Raw genomic sequence first — 21842 nt, 5'->3', positions numbered from 1 at the left:
TACCCTGTTATACTGCAGTTGGACACTACTTAAGCAGTGTGGTCTGAAAGCAGTGCACCCTGTGAAGGTAAGGAGGGAGGTTTTACCCTGTTATACTGCAGTTGGGCACTAGTTAAGCAGTGTGGTCTGAAACGAGTGCACCCTGTGAAGGTAAGGAGGGAGGTTTTACCCTGTTATACTGCAGTTGGACACTACTTAAGCAGTGTGGTCTGAAACGAGTGCACCCTGTGAAGGTAAGGAGGGAGGTTTTACCCTGTTATACTGCAGTTGGACACTACTTAAGCAGTGTGGTCTGAAACGAGTGCACCCTGTGAAGGTAAGGAGGAGGTTTTACCCTGTTATACTGCAGTTGGACACTACTTAAGCAGTGTGGACTGAAACGAGTGCACCCTGTGAAGGTAAGGAGGAGGTTTTACCCTGTTATACTGCAGTTGGACACTACTTAAGCAGTGTGGACTGAAGCGAGTGCACCCTGTGAAGGTAAGGAGGAGGTTTTACCCTGTTATACTGCAGTTGGACACTACTTAAGCAGTGTGGACTGAAACGAGTGCACCCTGTGAAGGTAAGGAGGGAGGTTTTACCCTGTTATACTGCAGTTGGACACTACTTAAGCAGTGTGGACTGAAACGAGTGCACCCTGTGAAGGTAAGGAGGAGGTTTTACCCTGTTATACTGCAGTTGGACACTACTTAAGCAGTGTGGTCTGAAGCGAGTGCACCCTGTGAAGGTAAGGAGGAGGTTTTACCCTGTTATACTGCAGTTGGACACTACTTAAGCAGTGTGGTCTGAAACGAGTGCACCCTGTGAAGGTAAGGAGGAGGTTTTACCCTGTTATACTGCAGTTGGACACTACTTAAGCAGTGTGGTCTGAAACGAGTGCACCCTGTGAAGGTAAGGAGGGAGGTTTTACCCTGTTATACTGCAGTTGGACACTACTTAAGCAGTGTGGTCTGAAACGAGTGCACCCTGTGAAGGTAAGGAGGGAGGTTTTACCCTGTTATACTGCAGTTGGACACTACTTAAGCAGTGTGGTCTGAAACGAGTGCACCCTGTGAAGGTAAGGAGGGAGGTTTTACCCTGTTATACTGCAGTTGGACACTACTTAAGCAGTGTGGACTGAAACGAGTGCACCCTGTGAAGGTAAGGAGGAGGTTTTACCCTGTTATACTGCAGTTGGACACTACTTAAGCAGTGTGGTCTGAAACGAGTGCACCCTGTGAAGGTAAGGAGGGAGGTTTTATCCTGTTATACTGCAGTTGGACACTACTTAAGCAGTGTGGTCTGAAACGAGTGCACCCTGTGAAGGTAAGGAGGAGGTTTTACCCTGTTATACTGCAGTTGGACACTACTTAAGCAGTGTGGACTGAAACGCAGTGCACCCTGTGAAGGTAAGGAGGAGGTTTTATCCTGTTATACTGCAGTTGGACACTACTTAAGCAGTGTGGTCTGAAACGAGTGCACCCTGTGAAGGTAAGGACGCAGGTTTTACCCTGTTATACTGCAGTTGGACACTACTTAAGCAGTGTGGACTGAAACGAGTGCACCCTGTGAAGGTAAGGAGGGAGGTTTTACCCTGTTATACTGCAGTTGGACACTACTTAAGCAGTGTGGTCTGATACGGGTGCACCCTGTGAAGGTAAGGAGGGAGGTTTTACCCTGTTATACTGCAGTTGGACACTACTTAAGCAGTGTGGTCTGAAACGAGTGCACCCTGTGAAGGTAAGGAGGGAGGTTTTACCCTGTTATACTGCAGTTGGACACTACTTAAGCAGTGTGGTCTGAAACGAGTGCACCCTGTGAAGGTAAGGAGGGAGGTTTTACCCTGTTATACTGCAGTTGGACACTACTTAAGCAGTGTGGTCTGAAACGAGTGCACCCTGTGAAGGTAAGGAGGAGGTTTTACCCTGTTATACTGCAGTTGGACACTACTTAAGCAGTGTGGTCTGAAACGAGTGCACCCTGTGAAGGTAAGGAGGGAGGTTTTACCCTGTTATACTGCAGTTGGACACTAGTTAAGCAGTGTGGACTGAAACGAGTGCACCCTGTGAAGGTAAGGAGGGAGGTTTTACCCTGTTATACTGCAGTTGGACACTAGTTAAGCAGTGTGGTCTGAAACGAGTGCACCCTGTGAAGGTAAGGAGGGAGGTTTTACCCTGTTATACTGCAGTTGGACACTACTTAAGCAGTGTGGTCTGAAACGAGTGCACCCTGTGAAGGTAAGGAGGGAGGTTTTACCCTGTTATACTGCAGTTGGACACTACTTAAGCAGTGTGGTCTGAAACGAGTGCACCCTGTGAAGGTAAGGAGGGAGGTTTTACCCTGTTATACTGCAGTTGGACACTACTTAAGCAGTGTGGTCTGAAACGAGTGCACCCTGTGAAGGTAAGGAGGAGGTTTTACCCTGTTATACTGCAGTTGGACACTACTTAAGCAGTGTGGACTGAAATGAGTGCACCCTGTGAAGGTAAGGAGGATGGTTTTACCCTGTTATACTGCAGTTGGACACTACTTAAGCAGTGTGGACTGAAACGAGTGCACCCTGTGAAGGTAAGGAGGGAGGTTTTACCCTGTTATACTGCAGTTGGACACTACTTAAGCAGTGTGGACTGAAACGAGTGCACCCTGTGAAGGTAAGGAGGGAGGTTTTACCCTGTTATACTGCAGTTGGACACTACTTAAGCAGTGTGGACTGAAATGAGTGCACCCTGTGAAGGTAAGGAGGGAGGTTTTACCCTGTTATACTGCAGTTGGACACTAGTTAAGCAGTGTGGACTGAAACGAGTGCACCCTGTGAAGGTAAGGAGGGAGGTTTTACCCTGTTATACTGCAGTTGGAGACTAGTTAAGCAGTGTGGTCTGAAACGAGTGCACCCTGTGAAGGTAAGGAGGGAGGTTTTACCCTGTTATACTGCAGTTGGACACTAGTTAAGCAGTGTGGTCTGAAACGAGTGCACCCTGTGAAGGTAAGGAGGGAGGTTTTACCCTGTTATACTGCAGTTGGACACTACTTAAGCAGTGTGGTCTGAAACGAGTGCACCCTGTGAAGGTAAGGAGGCAGGTTTTACCCTGTTATACTGCAGTTGGACACTACTTAAGCAGTGTGGTCTGAAACGAGTGCACCCTGTGAAGGTAAGGAGGGAGGTTTTACCCTGTTATACTGCAGTTGGACACTACTTAAGCAGTGTGGACTGAAACGATTGCACCCTGTGAAGGTAAGGAGGGAGGTTTTACCCTGTTATACTGCAGTTGGACACTACTTAAGCAGTGTGGTCTGAAACGAGTGCACCCTGTGAAGGTAAGGAGGAGGTTTTACCCTGTTATACTGCAGTTGGACACTACTTAAGCAGTGTGGACTGAAACGAGTGCACCCTGTGAAGGTAAGGAGGGAGGTTTTACCCTGTTATACTGCAGTTGGACACTACTTAAGCAGTGTGGACTGAAACAAGTGCACCCTGTGAAGGTAAGGAGGGAGGTTTTACCCTGTTATACTGCAGTTGGACACTACTTAAGCAGTGTGGTCTGAAACGAGTGCACCCTGTGAAGGTAAGGAGGGAGGTTTTACCCTGTTATACTGCAGTTGGACACTACTTAAGCAGTGTGGTCTGAAACGAGTGCACCCTGTGAAGGTAAGGAGGGAGGTTTTACCCTGTTATACTGCAGTTGGGCACTACTTAAGCAGTGTGGTCTGAAACGAGTGCACCCTGTGAAGGTAAGGATGGAGGTTTTACCCTGTTATACTGCAGTTGGGCACTAGTTAAGCAGTGTGGTCTGAAACGAGTGCACCCTGTGAAGGTAAGGAGGGAGGTTTTACCCTGTTATACTGCAGTTGGACACTAGTTAAGCAGTGTGGTCTGAAACGAGTGCACCCTGTGAAGGTAAGGAGGGAGGTTTTACCCTGTTATACTGCAGTTGGACACTAGTTAAGCAGTGTGGTCTGAAACGAGTGCACCCTGTGAAGGTAATGAGGGAGGTTTTACCCTGTTATACTGCAGTTGGACACTACTTAAGCAGTGTGGACTGAAACGAGTGCACCCTGTGAAGGTAAGGAGGGAGGTTTTACCCTGTTATACTGCAGTTGGACACTAGTTAAGCAGTGTGGTCTGAAACGAGTGCACCCTGTGAAGGTAAGGAGGGAGGTTTTACCCTGTTATACTGCAGTTGGACACTAGTTAAGCAGTGTGGACTGAAACGAGTGCACCCTGTGAAGGTAAGGAGGGAGGTTTTACCCTGTTATACTGCGGTTGGACACTACTTAAGCAGTGTGGTCTGAAACGAGTGCACCCTGTGAAGGTAAGGAGGGAGGTTTTACCCTGTTATACTGCAGTTGGACACTAGTTAAGCAGTGTGGTCTGAAACGAGTGCACCCTGTGAAGGTAAGGAGGAGGTTTTACCCTGTTATACTGCAGTTGGACACTACTTAAGCAGTGTGGACTGAAACGAGTGCACCCTGTGAAGGTAAGGAGGAGGTTTTACCCTGTTATACTGCAGTTGGACACTACTTAAGCAGTGTGGTCTGAAACGAGTGCACCCTGTGAAGGTAAGGAGGGAGGTTTTACCCTGTTATACTGCAGTTGGACACTACTTAAGCAGTGTGGTCTGAAACGAGTGCACCCTGTGAAGGTAAGGAGGGAGGTTTTACCCTGTTATACTGCAGTTGGACACTACTTAAGCAGTGTGGTCTGAAACGAGTGCACCCTGTGAAGGTAAGGAGGAGGTTTTACCCTGTTATACTGCAGTTGGACACTACTTAAGCAGTGTGGTCTGAAACGAGTGCACCCTGTGAAGGTAAGGAGGGAGGTTTTACCCTGTTATACTGCAGTTGGACACTACTTAAGCAGTGTGGTCTGAAACGAGTGCACCCTGTGAAGGTAAGGAGGGAGGTTTTACCCTGTTATACTGCAGTTGGACACTACTTAAGCAGTGTGGTCTGAAACGAGTGCACCCTGTGATGGTAAGGAGGGAGGTTTTACCCTGTTATACTGCAGTTGGACACTACTTAAGCAGTGTGGTCTGAAACGAGTGCACCCTGTGAAGGTAAGGAGGGAGGTTTTACCCTGTTATACTGCAGTTGGACACTACTTAAGCAGTGTGGACTGAAACGAGTGCACCCTGTGAAGGTAAGGAGGGAGGTTTTACCCTGTTATACTGCAGTTGGACACTACTTAAGCAGCGTGGACTGAAATGAGTGCACCCTGTGAAGGTAAGGAGGGAGGTTTTACCCTGTTATACTGCAGTTGGACACTAGTTAAGCAGCGTGGTCTGAAACGAGTGCACCCTGTGAAGGTAAGGAGGGAGGTTTTACCCTGTTATACTGCAGTTGGACACTAGTTAAGCAGTGTGGACTGAAACGAGTGCACCCTGTGAAGGTAAGGAGGGAGGTTTTACCCTGTTATACTGCAGTTGGACACTACTTAAGCAGTGTGGACTGAAACGAGTGCACCCTGTGAAGGTAAGGAGGGAGGTTTTACCCTGTTATACTGCAGTTGGACACTACTTAAGCAGTGTGGTCTGAAACGAGTGCACCCTGTGAAGGTAAGGAGGAGGTTTTACCCTGTTATACTGCAGTTGGACACTACTTAAGCAGTGTGGACTGAAACGAGTGCACCCTGTGAAGGTAAGGAGGGAGGTTTTACCCTGTTATACTGCAGTTGGACACTACTTAAGCAGTGTGGTCTGAAACGAGTGCACCCTGTGAAGGTAAGGAGGAGGTTTTATCCTGTTATACTGCAGTTGGACACTACTTAAGCAGTGTGGTCTGAAACGAGTGCACCCTGTGAAGGTAAGGAGGGAGGTTTACCCTGTTATACTGCAGTTGGACACTAGTTAAGCAGTGTGGTCTGAAACGAGTGCACCCTGTGAAGGTAAGGAGGGAGGTTTTACCCTGTTATACTGCAGTTGGGCACTACTTAAGCAGTGTGGACTGAAACGAGTGCACCCTGTGAAGGTAAGGAGGGAGGTTTTACCCTGTTATACTGCAGTTGGGCACTAGTTAAGCAGTGTGGTCTGAAACGAGTGCACCCTGTGAAGGTAAGGAGGGAGGTTTTACCCTGTTATACTGCAGTTGGACACTACTTAAGCAGTGTGGACTGAAATGAGTGCACCCTGTGAAGGTAAGGAGGGAGGTTTTACCCTGTTATACTGCAGTTGGGCACTAGTTAAGCAGTGTGGTCTGAAAGGAGTGCACCCTGTGAAGGTAAGGAGGGAGGTTTTACCCTGTTATACTGCAGTTGGGCACTAGTTAAGCAGTGTGGTCTGAAAGGAGTGCACCCTGTGATGGTAAGGAGGGAGGTTTTACCCTGTTATACTTCAGTTGGACACTACTTAAGCAGTGTGGACTGAAACGAGTGCACCCTGTGAAGGTAAGGAGGGAGGTTTTACCCTGTTATACTGCAGTTGGACACTAGTTAAGCAGTGTGGTCTGAAACGAGTGCACCCTGTGAAGGTAAGGAGGGAGGTTTTACCCTGTTATACTGCAGTTGGACACTACTTAAGCAGTGTGGTCTGAAACGAGTGCACCCTGTGAAGGTAAGGAGGGAGGTTTTACCCTGTTATACTGCGGTTGGACACTAGTTAAGCAGTGTGGTCTGAAACGAGTGCACCCTGTGAAGGTAAGGAGGGAGGTTTTACCCTGTTATACTGCAGTTGGACACTACTTAAGCAGTGTGGTCTGAAACGAGTGCACCCTGTGAAGGTAAGGAGGAGGTTTTACCCTGTTATACTGCAGTTGGACACTACTTAAGCAGTGTGGACTGAAACGAGTGCACCCTGTGAAGGTAAGGAGGGAGGTTTTACCCTGTTATACTGCAGTTGGACACTACTTAAGCAGTGTGGTCTGAAGCGAGTGCACCCTGTGTAGGTAAGGTAGGTGGTTTTACCCTGTTATACTGCAGTTGGACACTAGTGAAGCAGTGTGGGCTGAAACGTGTGCACCCTGTGAAGGTAAGGAGGAGGTTTTACCCTGTTATACTGCAGTTGGACACTACTTAAGCAGTGTGGTCTGAAACGAGTGCACCCTGTGAAGGTAAGGAGGGAGGTTTTACCCTGTTATACTGCAGTTGGACACTACTTAAGCAGTGTGGTCTGAAACGAGTGCACCCTGTGAAGGTAAGGAGGGAGGTTTTACCCTGTTATACTGCAGTTGGACACTACTTAAGCAGTGTGGTCTGAAACGAGTGCACCCTGTGAAGGTAAGGAGGAGGTTTTACCCTGTTATACTGCAGTTGGACACTACTTAAGCAGTGTGGTCTGAAACGAGTGCACCCTGTGAAGGTATGGAGGAGGTTTTACCCTGTTATACTGCAGTTGGACACTAGTTAAGCAGTGTGGACTGAAACGAGTGCACCCTGTGAAGGTAAGGAGGAGGTTTTACCCTGTTATACTGCAGTTGGACACTACTTAAGCAGTGTGGTCTGAAACGAGTGCACCCTGTGAAGGTAAGGAGGGAGGTTTTACCCTGTTATACTGCAGTTGGACACTAGTTAAGCAGTGTGGTCTGAAACGAGTGCACCCTGTGAAGGTAAGGAGGGAGGTTTTACCCTGTTATACTGCAGTTGGACACTACTTAAGCAGTGTGGTCTGAAACGAGTGCACCCTGTGAAGGTAAGGAGGGAGGTTTTACCCTGTTATACTGCAGTTGGACACTAGTTAAGCAGTGTGGACTGAAACGAGTGCACCCTGTGAAGGTAAGGAGGGAGGTTTTACCCTGTTATACTGCAGTTGGACACTACTTAAGCAGTGTGGTCTGAAACGAGTGCACCCTGTGAAGGTAAGGAGGTAGGTTTTACCCTGTTATACTGCAGTTGGACACTAGTTAAGCAGTGTGGTCTGAAACGAGTGCACCCTGTGAAGGTAAGGAGGGAGGTTTTACCCTGTTATACTGCAGTTGGACACTACTTAAGCAGTGTGGTCTGAAACGAGTGCACCCTGTGAAGGTAAGGAGGGAGGTTTTACCCTGTTATACTGCAGTTGGACACTACTTAAGCAGTGTGGACTGAAACGAGTGCACCCTGTGAAGGTAAGGAGGGAGGTTTTACCCTGTTATACTGCAGTTGGACACTACTTAAGCAGTGTGGTCTGAAACGAGTGCACCCTGTGAAGGTAAGGAGGAGGTTTTACCCTGTTATACTGCAGTTGGACACTACTTAAGCAGTGTGGTCTGAAACGAGTGCACCCTGTGAAGGTAAGGAGGAGGTTTTACCCTGTTATACTGCAGTTGGACACTACTTAAGCAGTGTGGTCTGAAACGAGTGCACCCTGTGAAGGTAAGGAGGAGGTTTTACCCTGTTATACTGCAGTTGGACACTACTTAAGCAGTGTGGTCTGAAACGAAAGTGCACCCTGTGAAGGTAAGGAGGAGGTTTTACCCTGTTATACTGCAGTTGGACACTACTTAAGCAGTGTGGTCTGAAACGAGTGCACCCTGTGAAGGTAAGGAGGGAGGTTTTACCCTGTTATACTGCAGTTGGACACTACTTAAGCAGTGTGGTCTGAAACGAGTGCACCCTGTGAAGGTAAGGAGGAGGTTTTACCCTGTTATACTGCAGTTGGACACTAGTTAAGCAGTGTGGTCTGAAACGAGTGCACCCTGTGAAGGTAAGGAGGAGGTTTTACCCTGTTATACTGCAGTTGGACACTAGTTAAGCAGTGTGGTCTGAAACGAGTGCACCCTGTGAAGGTAAGGAAGGAGGTTTTACCCTGTTATACTGCGGTTGGACACTACTTAAGCAGTGTGGTCTGAAACGAGTGCACCCTGTGAAGGTAAGGAGGAGGTTTTACCCTGTTATACTGCAGTTGGACACTACTTAAGCAGTGTGGTCTGAAACGTGTGCACCCTGTGGAGGTAGGGTGTGAGGGTTTACCCTGTTATACTGCAGTTGGACACTAGTTAAGCAGTGTGGTCTGAAACGAGTGCACCCTGTGAAGGTAAGGAGGGAGGTTTTACCCTGTTATACTGCAGTTGGACACTACTTAAGCAGTGTGGTCTGAAACGAGTGCACCCTGTGAAGGTAAGGAGGGAGGTTTTACCCTGTTATACTGCAGTTGGGCACTAGTTAAGCAGTGTGGTCTGAAACGAGTGCACCCTGTGAAGGTAAGGAGGGAGGTTTTACCCTGTTATACTGCAGTTGGACACTACTTAAGCAGTGTGGTCTGAAACGAGTGCACCCTGTGAAGGTAAGGAGGGAGGTTTTACCCTGTTATACTGCAGTTGGACACTAGTTAAGCAGTGTGGTCTGAAACGAGTGCACCCTGTGAAGGTAAGGAGGGAGGTTTTACCCTGTTATACTGCAGTTGGACACTACTTAAGCAGTGTGGACTGAAACGAGTGCACCCTGTGAAGGCAAGGAGGGAGGTTTTACCCTGTTATACTGCAGTTGGACACTACTTAAGCAGTGTGGACTGAAATGACACAATTACCTTGTGAGGAATACTGAAATCAGGGAATCCCCTGAAATGCTGGTGCCTTGCTACTACTAATACTGCTCTCACCACAACCACTCTCACCATGCTCCTATACTTTTCTCTCAGCAGAAGCCAAATGTTAGTACCAAGCTCATGATGAGAGGCAGGACACAGCCTGTTTGGTCATCTACATAATTGTCCCACATCATCCAAGGCTCTTTAGGTGTGACACACCCCCTTTCCCCTTTTTTAATTTCTCTAAATCTTTTGAGTTTCTAATACCGTGACGGGAATGGACCCCATTCCCAAGTCAGAGTACGATTAAAGTTAATGAAATTAGTCTTGTTTCACTCTGTGATGTCAGACAAAAGTGCTCTTTGCAGCACAAGCAAAGTGCCCAATAATGGCTCCTTCTGTAATTCATACGGAGTTACGTGTATTGGTAGCTTATTTAAATATGATGGTAGACTCTTTTTTTATAAGACCCGTTACTCCTACTACAATTGGAACTATCTGGGTATCCTTCCACATTGCTCTAATTTCTGGTTGCAGATCCTGATATTTATAACTTTGTGTCTCTGTAAGCAGAACACTGTAATCACTGGATGTCATGATTTCAGTGATCAGTGTTGTTATTGTCTTCTTTTCTTGGACAACTATATCCAGTTTTCTAGCATATATCTTTTGAACTGTTGGTAATGGATAATCCCATGTGATGAAGACTTGATCATTTTCTATGATGCTTTGTGGCTCATGTTTCCAGTGCTTCTCAGCTACTTCAAAACCATAATGTTTGCACAATCCCCAGTGAAACAGTCTCGCCACACTATTGTACCTTTTAGTGTACAGGCCCTCTGCCATCAGTATGTCACAACCAGCAACGAGGTGTGCAACTGTTTCCTGTTCGGTTTTACAAAACCTACACTTGTCTGTTTCTCCCACATATTCAATGGACTTTGTAAACCAGCATGTACGTAGAGCACTGTCTTGGGCTGCCAATATTAACCTTTCATCTCTTGGTTTAAATTCACCTCTCCTTAACCATTCCTGCATTTGTTCCTGATCAACGTGAGATTTTTCCAGAAGTTTTCTATACTTGCTACTATATTTATGATTTTTCCACATTTCTTGCCTTTTCATCTGGTCCTTCACCTTATATTCTTTCTTTTGTTTTTTGGCACATTCAGTTGCTGTCTGAGTTTTATCTACTTCTGGTTTGATTTCCATTCCTGCTTGATGGTGATATTTATTTTTATTTATTTATTTATTTAACATTTGTTAACCAGGAAAGTCTGACTTGGAACAAAGCCAATTTTCAGCAGAGGCCCATTGAGAAAGGCTCCAGATGCATGCCTTTGTAACATGAGAGGAAACCGGAGCACCCGGAGGAAACCCACACAAATGCAGGGAGGACATGCACACTCCACACAGAAGGCACCCCAGCCGAGAATCGAACCGGAGAACCTCTTGCTGTGAGGCGACAATGCTACCGCTGCACCACTGTGCCATATGCTTTTGCTAGGTTAAGCATAGCAGTCATCTTAGATTTATTGTCCTCATGTTTCAAAACTTTGACTACATTTGGGTCTCTTGCAGTCAGCAGATATGTGTAAAATCCCATGATTGCAGATCTGTACATGTTATAAATTTCAAGGAGGCCCATCCCTCCTTTGGAACGGGGAATATATAATCTTGGGATACATTGATTTTTATAGATCATCTGGTGAGCATAAAGCATCCTTCTTGTTTTAATATCTAATCTATCCAACATATTTTGGGGCCAGTCAATCACTCCAAAACTGTAACTTAGGACAGGCAGAGCAAACTGGTTTATAGCTTGGATTTTGTTCCTGGACATCAACACTGTTTTCAGGATTAATTTAAATCTTCTAAAGTTCTCCTTACTAAGTTTTATACACATTTGTTCATGTTTTATTGCCGATCCTTCATCAATTCCCAAGTATTTATACACTTCCTCTTGCTCAAGTTCTTTTATATCACATTCTTGTCCCAAACTGATGTTTTTCTGGTGCTGCAGTTTTCCTGCTTTAAAGGTTGCTTTTGCACAATTATCAACACCAAATGACCTTCTAATATCATCTGAAAAAGTTTTAACAACCTGCAGCTGTGCTATTAGTTCCTTGTCTGATGAGCTATACAGTTTTAAATCATCGACAAAGAGAAGATGAGAAGTTTTAGACTTTGTTGTTTTCTAGGAGCCACATTATAGCCATGACCTAAGCTGTTAAGTAGACAGCTTAATGGGTTAAGGACAAGGCAAAATAGTAACGGTGACAGAGAGTCACCTGGAATATCACCCTTTGAATTTTTATCCCTGGGATAGCAATTTGTCCTTTATCATGGCTTAATTGCAAAGTGGTCTGCCATTGTTTCATGGTCACTGTAACATAGTCTATCAGTGTAGGATATATCTTATACATTTTTAAGCACTCTTTTGTCCATGAATGTGGGATATTATCAAATGCTTTTTTTTAGTCAATCCATGCCATACTTAGATTCTTCCCCTTTTTAAAGTTCTCCACTATGACTTTATTTAATATCAGATGATCCTTTGTTCCATATGACTTTTTTTATTGCCCTTTTGTTCTACTGCCACAATTGAATTTTCTTCTAGATGACTATAAACTCTATCGGCACCAATTCTCGTGTATAGTTTATATGTCGTTGGTAGGCAAGTTACTGGTCTATAATTTTTGGAGTAGCTTGTAGGTTCATTCTTAAGTAGGAGCATTGTTTTACCTGCTGTTAGCCAGGTTGGTGTCTGTTTGGGATGCGCATATAAATAGCTCTTACTTATGGCTAAGTCTTCATGCAAAGATTCTTCCCCTTTTTACAGTTCTCAAGTATGACTTTATTTAATATCAGATGATCCTTTTTTCCGTATGACTTTCTTTTATTGCCCTTTTATTCTACTGCCATAATTGAATTTTCTTCTAGATGACTATAAACTCTATCGGCATCAATTCCCGTGTATAGTTTATACGTCGTCGGTAGGCAAGTAACTTGTCTATAATTTTTGGAGTAGCTTGTATCTTCATTCTTAAGTAGGAGCATTGTTTTAGCTGTTGTTAGCCAGGTTGGTGTCTGTTTGGGATGCGCATATAAATAGTTCATACTCATGGCTAAGTCTTCGTGCAAAGATGTTAATATTTTTAACCAAAAGTTAGGTACTGCATCTGGGCCTGCTGTTTTTCAATTAGAGGCTTTTCTCAACTTTGTTTCAGTCTCTCTGGCTGTTACTTCATCCCATTTCATCTCTTGTACCTTTAAACCTCTTAATCTTTCTTTTACTTCTTTTATCTATTTATCATCTTTATTGTGTTCCACAGGATCTTCTTAGATACTTCTCCAAAATGCATCTATTTCTTCTTTTTCTGGCGGTCTTTCAATTCCTTTTACTTTCCCAGTTCTCTATAAAACTTTTTTCAGTCATCACTAAATTGCTTATTTTGTACTTTTCCTTTATATTTATCTGTATACCTTCTAAGTTTTTCCGCCTGTGTTGAAATTTTTAGTTTGTTATTTACAATAGTGCATGATAGATGTCTGTTTAAATACTGTGCACTGCTTTTATCACATCTATCTTTCTTAGTATTTTTGTTGATCTGTTCCCTCTTCTATCTTCTTCTAATAGTGACACTTCTTGTCTTAGTTGCTTTATATTTATCTCTCTTCGATACTTCAATGATGGCATTCGAATTCTCCCCTTCCTTTGCTTCACTATCCTTTCCTCTTGTGGTAGAACGTTATCAGTTATTAATTTAGCTGCACAGTAACATATCCTGTTTACTTCTGTTATATCGCATGGATCTCTCTGGACAGTCCTAATTACTGCATTCATTTGTTTTATCAGACTTCTAACTTTTGAGGTTTTATTGACCTTCTGCGATCTATTTCTTTCATTGATTTTAATATATATATATATATATATATTTATTCATTAAATCAAGCAACTCTTCTCTTAGCTCATTTTCTTCCAAACTGAGGGCACATCCTTTGTTTTCCACTTCTTGCAGGCATTCTATAAAAAGTTCTATAGCATCTTCCTGTGGCACCTTCTCTTCAGTTTCATCCTGTGCCATCCTTTGCTTTGTCACATGGGAACTCACTGGCCTATCACTCCTCAGCGTTGACTGCATCAGTTTCCACATTCTACTGTCCCTTCCCTTGCTGCTTAGCTTAAATTGAATGTTTATACTGGTTTCCTGTGGAGGGCTCCAAAATATCTTGATATGACACCTGACCAATTAGTTCCTTTTCTACTGGTTTCCCCTTAATTTGGATATCCATTACTCTATCCTGTTGCGGTACTTTCTGCATTAGATTTTCTACACTGAATCCTTCACTTTGCAGGTGCTCCATGACCTCAGTTTCTATTTCTTTAACTTCTCCATTACTGATCTCTTTTTCTACTTTTCCTCTTTGTCTTCTTATTTTTTGTATTGTAAGATTTTCCATGTCTGGATTTATTTGCCTGTATTTCTCCTCAAATATCTTTGGTGCTGCTCTTTTTGTATTCGTTAGTGTTGCTTTCTCCTTGGCATAAATATTACACCACATTAAATCTCTTTTTCTTCCGATGTCCATATTTCTTCTTCACGTCTCCTGATCTTCTTGCTTTTCCTTATTCTGTGGACTCACTCCATCCTGCTGTGATGTAGTCTGTGTTAGACTTTCTATATTAAATCCTTCACTCCGCAGACACTCCATAACTTCAACTTCTATTTCCTTAATTTCTGCTTTACTAATCTTCTTTTCCACATTCCATTTCTGTGATATTAATTTTCTTATTGTGAAATTTTCCATATCTGGATGCATTTGCCTATATTTCTCTTTGAATTGCTTTGTAATGCTTTCTCTATATTAGTTAACGTGGCTTTCGCCTTTGCATAAATATTGCACCATATCAGATCTCTCTCTTTCCCATGTCCATATTTCTATTTTATACTTTTCAAATATCTCTAGGCTTTGTTGTTTACATTTTCGCACTTCCTCAGATGCTTCTTTTTCCAAACAGATCAAAGTTTTTCAAAAAATCTGTTGTATTAATGAACACAATTTTTTATTTGAAGCTTCTGACAACTTTTCCTGTGAAAGCGTTTTTCTTTCTTCTAATTTATCTCTTAATCTCTTTTTATATCCTCTGTCTGGTAATTTTGAGTTTCTTGCACAACAGTAACAATACATAATTTCTTTCTTATTCTCAATAGTCCACTCTATCATCTTTATGGCTCTTCTTTGGCCTATCAGTTTTTGTGCTTTTTGTGGACTGCTGCATCTTTCTACAACAGGGGACCATCTTGGGCCTGACCTAACTACGTTGCAGGAATGTTTCTGGATTTTTTTGGATTCTACACTGTCATTTTCCCCGTCCTGGCACCAGTGTGCCTACCAGGATTGGGCAGTTTTATATCCTGGATCTTGTGCACCCAGCTATCTTTTTTGCTTTTGACTTACTTCTGTCCGTGATATAGGCTATATAAATACAGTCTATATATCAGTGTCGCCTTGGTGAGATTTTGTTAAAACATGGTCCACCTCACGAAGGTACTCACCAAGACTTGAGGATGAATTCAATTTCAGCACCACTACTCTTCTTATTACCAAGCGCATGATGAGAAGCAGGCCACATTATGATGAGAAGCAGGCCACATGAGAAACAGGCCACATTATGAGAAGCAGGCCACATGAAAAGCAAGCCACATTATGATGAGAAGCAGGCCACATAAGGATGAGAAGCAGGCCACATGAGAAGCAGGCCACATTATGATGAGAAGCAGGCCACATTATGAAGAGAATTAGGCCACATAAGAAGCTGACTACATTATGATGAGAAGCAGGCCACGTGAGAAGCAGGCCAAATTATGATGAGAAGCAGACCACATTATGATGAGAAGCAGACCACATGAGAAGCAGGCCACATTATGATGAGAAGCAGGCCACATGAAAAGCAGGCCACGTGAGAAGCAGGCCGCATTATGATGACAAGCAGACCACATTATGATGAGAAGCAGGCCACATGAGAAGCAGGCCACATTATGATGAGAAACAGACCACATTATGATGAGAAGCAGGCCACATGAGAAGCAGGCCACATTATGATGAGAAGCAGGCCACATTCTGTTTGTTCATCCACATAGATGTGCCACATCATGCAAGGCTCTGTAGGCTTGACATACCCATTTACAGGTAGGTGCTTGATGAACAAACAGAACAATCATTTGTCGTTTGCATGTATTAAACCTTGTGTTCCGGGGTTGGTAGGATTTCACTACGGTACTAACCAGATGGTGATTAGGAGCACAGCTGCAGTGTTACAATATAATGTTCAATGTCTGGTGACATAGACGTCCAAGGCTGCTCAAACAAGCACCACAGTGGCAGTAATCTCTGTTGGTGACAATTTCACAACAATTCATGCAGCCTGACATTCAACAGTTTAATGGTAGATATCTGCATGACATGGCTCTGAGGCCTACTGCAGAGGAGTGGCCAGCTTTGGCCAAAGTGTGTCCACCTCCCACATGTACTAGGTATGTTATACTGTACATTTATGTAACCAGAACACATGTCTGTGTTCCCACATCATGTCACACAGCATCCCTTTAACTGTTGCTTGACAGGCATTGTAGACTTGTAAGGCCAAAGTACTGAATGCAAAGTTGAACAAGTCCTCTGTGCATGCACAGACTTCCACATCTTCAATGCAAGGAGAGCCTACAGACAGTGTGTTTTGGGCTGTCAACCAAGGGTGTTGCAGCATGACCCTAACTTTGCTGGAGTTGCACAGTGTCACATTTGTAGGTATGCTATTGCAACCAAACCTAATAACAGGATTATTGTTATTCCAAGGGCCACATGCCTGGCAAAGCTTTGTAATCACTCAACCATGTTATGGCACACTGTCAAGTGCTTTGTTACATTAGGGGATATACATAAAGGTATCAACATGTTACATTTCAGTATATGTCACAACACTGCAAAACGATGGCCTGCTGTGACGTACACACAAGCAAGACTGTTATTGCTAATGGCATTATCAATGACTGCTGATGAGATGTGAAAAGTGTCCCCATTCTTCTACTCCTATGCCTCACAAACACAACATGTGAGAGATGTGACTATTACAAACCTTGATTCCATGCTGTCTCACACACCAGTCAGTACATATAACAATGAACAGTTTGTCAACATGCTCACCTCACCACTTGCTCCACCCACAGCCACATCACACACCTGCATGTGTGGAGCTCCTTACCAGAAACATATGCAAACAACTGACAACTCAGAAATCCATATGCAAGATCAGTAAACATAATCATACCTCCAGAAAACACAGTACACATAATAGCTTATGCATCACTGTCATACTGGTTAAATACCTGAGGCAAAACACAATATCAAACCTATTATTCATAGGTGATTACATCATGAGACAAATTGATGTCCCTCTTACCAGGCTACACATGGGAAAGGTCACAGCTGTCTTTGAGGTGCCAGGATACACAATACCACACATTGACACAAGTCTGTCAATATCAGGTAATGTTATGATGACATCATAGTTCCTGTCAGACTGTACAACTGGAGACATACATCACCAGACTGTATGCAGAGACATGACTGACTTTAGACACTCTGTGACTCTGGCGGGTATGATAATAGCTTTCAGCTGCATTTGACCATCACCTAGGAAGATGGCTCAATATACAAAGAAAATGATGGAAGCCAATAATTTCCTTAGTGAGTGGTGTCATTGTAAGGGGTTCCACTACATGTCAGTCTGCGACGACTTGCTCAACAGATCCTCTGAGATTTTGTGTACTGGCCAAGGCTGCTGACATCCCCATAGTGCATCTTTTAGGTGGTGTCTTAAGGGAAAACTTTCCAATGAGAAAACACCATCTTCAAACAACATCACAGTTATACTGCTACACACTAGCAATGCCATCATTAAAGTCCACTTGTTGGAAGGTGTCCCCACCTTGGAAAATGCAGACATTTGTGCAGTCACACACACACCTGGTTCAAGGCTGTCGACAGCAGCACAGCCATACCAGGCTACACGTAGCATAAATTCCAAGCAAGGTACCTGAATGAATCCAGTGTGAAGCACAAAAACAGACAAATTCCAAAAATCACAGCAAAACACCAGAACACACAACCACGGGCTAAAAGTTGTAATTAAAAAAGTAAAATAACAGTAAGCGCTTTCACAATGAAATGGCTTCATCAGACTGATGAAGCCATTTCATTGTGAAAACACTTGCTAGTATTTTAGTGTTCCAGTGTTTTGCTGTGATGCCAGGCTACACATCCGTTCACATGTTCAAACCTCAAACTGATAACTGATAGTGTGCAAGGTAATGCAGGTGGTATATACATATTCATTGAAGATAGATACACATCCATACTGGTTAACTCATTTACTCCAATGGAGCTCAGGAAGTTTGTACTGTAACTGCCAATGGGTGGAGCCTAAGCCTTTTGACAAAATCAAATGATGTCCTCACATTTCAAACAAATGATTATATCTCTGGAACCATAGGGATTACGAGAGTAGTATAAATGGCAAACTCTTCAGCACAACTATTTTTATAGTGGTTGTATTCTTTAGGTTCTAGGTCTTAAACCAATTTTTTTATAAGTCACAGTAAACACATTAACTATAACATTTGTAATATTTTGGAAACAACATACAATATCCCAGCAACCGCACAAGTTACACACATACTCTTAGCAACATTTTATTGAGCTAGCTGAGAGCTTTCATATGTGGCTAAGGAATTCTGTTTTTGTTACTTGGTTGTTGAGATATTTAGAAAAATATGAAAATGATATCTATAGAAATTAATATAATTTATTTATTTATTCATTCATTTATTTGATATTTGTTAACCGGGTTGGTCCATCTGAGCTAAAGCCCATTTTCAGTGGAGACCCAAGGAGAAAAGCTCCAAAAAAACACACTAATACTTATACATTTGTATTAAAAAGAAATATGAAGAAAAAACGTTGCAGAACACTGCTGAATGTCCAAAGGTTTTAAAAAAATCCAATGTCAAGTAGAAAAAACTGTACAAATCCAACATTCAGTAAGCAGTAAAAACAATTACAGATGAGCGATTTCGGGTGTAACCCTTCTTCAGATAACCATCAAACAAAGTAGTAACAATTTAAAACAAAGCATGGCCAATCAAATTCAATAAAACACCCGCCTATTTTTCAGGGCGGGTTTCATTGGAATCATCTCATTGAGACCTGGAGGTCTATGGGCCAATAGTTCAACAATCCACTTGGCCTCATTGAGCTCTGTTATATTCTTAATATCACCCCCTCTGCTGTTCAACCTGATATTAACAATGGCTTTAAATCTAAAGCTGTGCTGTGCATGTTTCTCTATATGCCTATAGAGGGCATTATGAGTATCAGCATTCCTAATAGCTGATAGATGTTGTAAAATCCTAACCTTAAACATGCAATTCGTTTTTCCAACATAAAAACTTTCACACTGATCACACTCTGCCATATATACTAAATCTGTAGTCCTACATGTAGCCCTGGCTTTAAACTCAAAAACCCTCCCAGTAACTGGATGAACAAAGCTAGTGTTTCTATTAATATAAGCACAAGCTTTACATGAACTACATGGAACAGTACCTGGGTTGGCCTTGAAATGTTTAATATCAGTTAACTTTTCATGAGACAAAATGTCTTTAAGATTTTTATTTCTTCTAAAGCCAAAACAGGGATATTCCCCTACTATGGAATGAATTCTATCATCAGTGGTTAGAATATTCCAATTCTTTCGGACTATATCACAGACCCCTCTTATGTTATTGCTGTAGGTGAACATAATTTGAGGTTTCCTTTTCTATATGCCCCTATTTGACTTAGATGAACTGTCTTGCATATCAGAGAGCAGCCATGGCGTCGACCTATCACTTCTATGTATCTTGCTGTTCTGGATAACTCTTTTGGTCATGGATTTGTTGTAACCTCTTTCACTAAACAAACCAATCAATTTATATAAAAACTAATAGTTTTATCAAGGATTCAGTTCCTCTATGTGTTGATCAGAACTTTGATAGTTTACTCAGAGATTTAAGTCATAAAGTAAGCAGGCTGCAACGCCTACAATGGCAAAAGAATAATTTTGAAGCCTGTTTATCTTTTGGTGTTGTACCCAGGGGTATGAGGGTTTTCTGTATGCCTAAGCAAGGTGACAGATACCCTGACCTTCTGGCGAAATGGCAACTCATCAACATCAATACAGGCTTCAAATATATGGAGTTGCTTATGGATTTTTTTCAACCAGAAATGGAGAAATTGAAAAAAGACATAGAAGTACTACAATTGAAACTTGAGACTGAGTTTAAGGATGATAGATATGTAAGCAGGCTTGAACAGCTTTATGTCACGCTATCTGATAGTGATGACAAACTGAAACATCAGAAAATCAACAAACTTAAGAGGGACTATGATGATTTTACACGAGGTCATATCTTTGTTTGGCCCAAGGAACGCTTTGGCCGTGTAGATCAACACTCCAATGTAAAGCGCGTCTCAGAGCAGGCTCTCAGGAACCTTGCAGTCGTATGTGAGACAGGAAATGGAATTGTTACACAGGAAGTTACAAGGAGCGTGAGTACTGAGCTTCAGCAACGAACTCCCATTGATGAGAATCCGATTGGCGCTTCATTGGGGCAGCAGTTAGAAGGAGAACAACTCAGCAATGAACGAACCTCTGTTATTCCAACATTCTCAACAACGGACAGAGTTGCTTTGTTGGATAATGTCTCTCCATCCACGTTGGTGTATGATTCTGATTCCATCAGACAAGGAGCGAGAAGGAAGGATACGAAAGAACAACAGCGTTTTTTGGCGCAGCTCCCAGCGCCGGTCAAGAAAAAGGGAGAATGGAAGAGGTCTTTGAGCGAGGGAAGAGGAACCAAAAAACGGAGGACTGTCGAGTGACTGGTAATCCTAATAATAATGTTGTTTACAATCTTTCTCATCATGTTTTAACAGAGGATGAGAATTTTATTTTAAGTAAGGGCTTGACTTTTGTTCCAAGCAAAGAAAGCTGTTACAACGAGGTCATTATGGACTTAATGTTTTTTTTGTAGAACTATAGCTTTGAGACAAATGTTTGGGGATGGTTCATGTGTTTCTGCGGGGTTAAGACAACCTAGCTGCTTTATCCCCCCTTTCACTGCTTCTATGCATAGTTTTATTAAATGTTGTGAACATGATTTGTTACAATATTTACAGCATGATCATGAAAAAAGATTCTATAACTTAACAGCTGTTCAACGTGAAGCTATGTATAATTTGAGTAAGAATGACACTATTGTCATCAAGCAAGTGGATAAAGGAGGGGCAGTAGTGGTTTTGAATGCCACATACTATTTTGACAAAATGAAACAGTTACTGTCTGACGCAGATACTTATATACCTATAAATCCCCTACAAGTTAAGCTATTGGTAGCACATGTTCATAATGCACTTAAACAAATTTTGGATGATAAGCGTATTGATGAGCAATTGTTTAATTTTTTAAAAAAGGATGATGTTGTTACACCAATTTTTAAGGCGTTACCCAAGATTCATAAAAGTTTAACGGACCCACCCCTCCGACCTATAGTGTCAGGTAGAGGGTGGGTCACAGAGAATATATCTATTTGGCTGGAATGCACTCTAAGGCCATATTTGGATCGTATTGATGAAGTGCTTAAAGATACAGGACATTTTTTAATGACTTTAGGGGCCATGAATATTGATAACAGCAATGGGTTACATTTGATGGCCACAATAGATATACAAAATCTGTTCACAGCCATTAGTAATGATTATGGTGTTATGGCTATACATACAGTGTTACATGAAATGGAAGTAGAGGGTTCGAAGATTGATGTTATCACTGACTTGCTTACTTTGGTTTTGGAGAACAATGTTTTCATGGGAGCCAATGGCATATATAGGCAGGCACATGGGGTAGCCATGGGCACCCCATGTGCCAATACCTATGGTAATTTGGTATTGTCTTTTTGGGAAAACAGGTTTATTTTAAAAAACAATACTTGGTCACAATATATTATTCTTTACAGGCGTTTAAGCTTTAAGATGAAATATTTTAAAACCTTGTACATAGCATGGTTTTGGGATTATTGATGCAAATATGAAATAGCAATATCTGATGCCTAGAGGCAGTAGGAGTAAACTGCAGATGCACCTGGAGGCTTGAGTTAAACAGTGTGATTTCCTGGATACACTTCATGTACTATTCACTGCTGGAAGGGCAACTAATCAAGCCATTGCCTGCTACAGGAGCAACTCCATGTAACAGGACACCTGTTGTGCTTATTTCAATCTACTTGTGTCTATCAAGATACATCACAACATCATGGCTTGGGGTGACTT

The sequence above is a fragment of the Protopterus annectens genome, chromosome 16.part0 (genome assembly GCF_019279795.1).
Source record: "Protopterus annectens isolate FY-2018-M chromosome 16.part0, PAN1.0, whole genome shotgun sequence".
Classification (NCBI taxonomy): domain Eukaryota; kingdom Metazoa; phylum Chordata; order Ceratodontiformes; family Protopteridae; genus Protopterus; species Protopterus annectens.
This window is presented reverse-complemented; position numbering follows the sequence as displayed.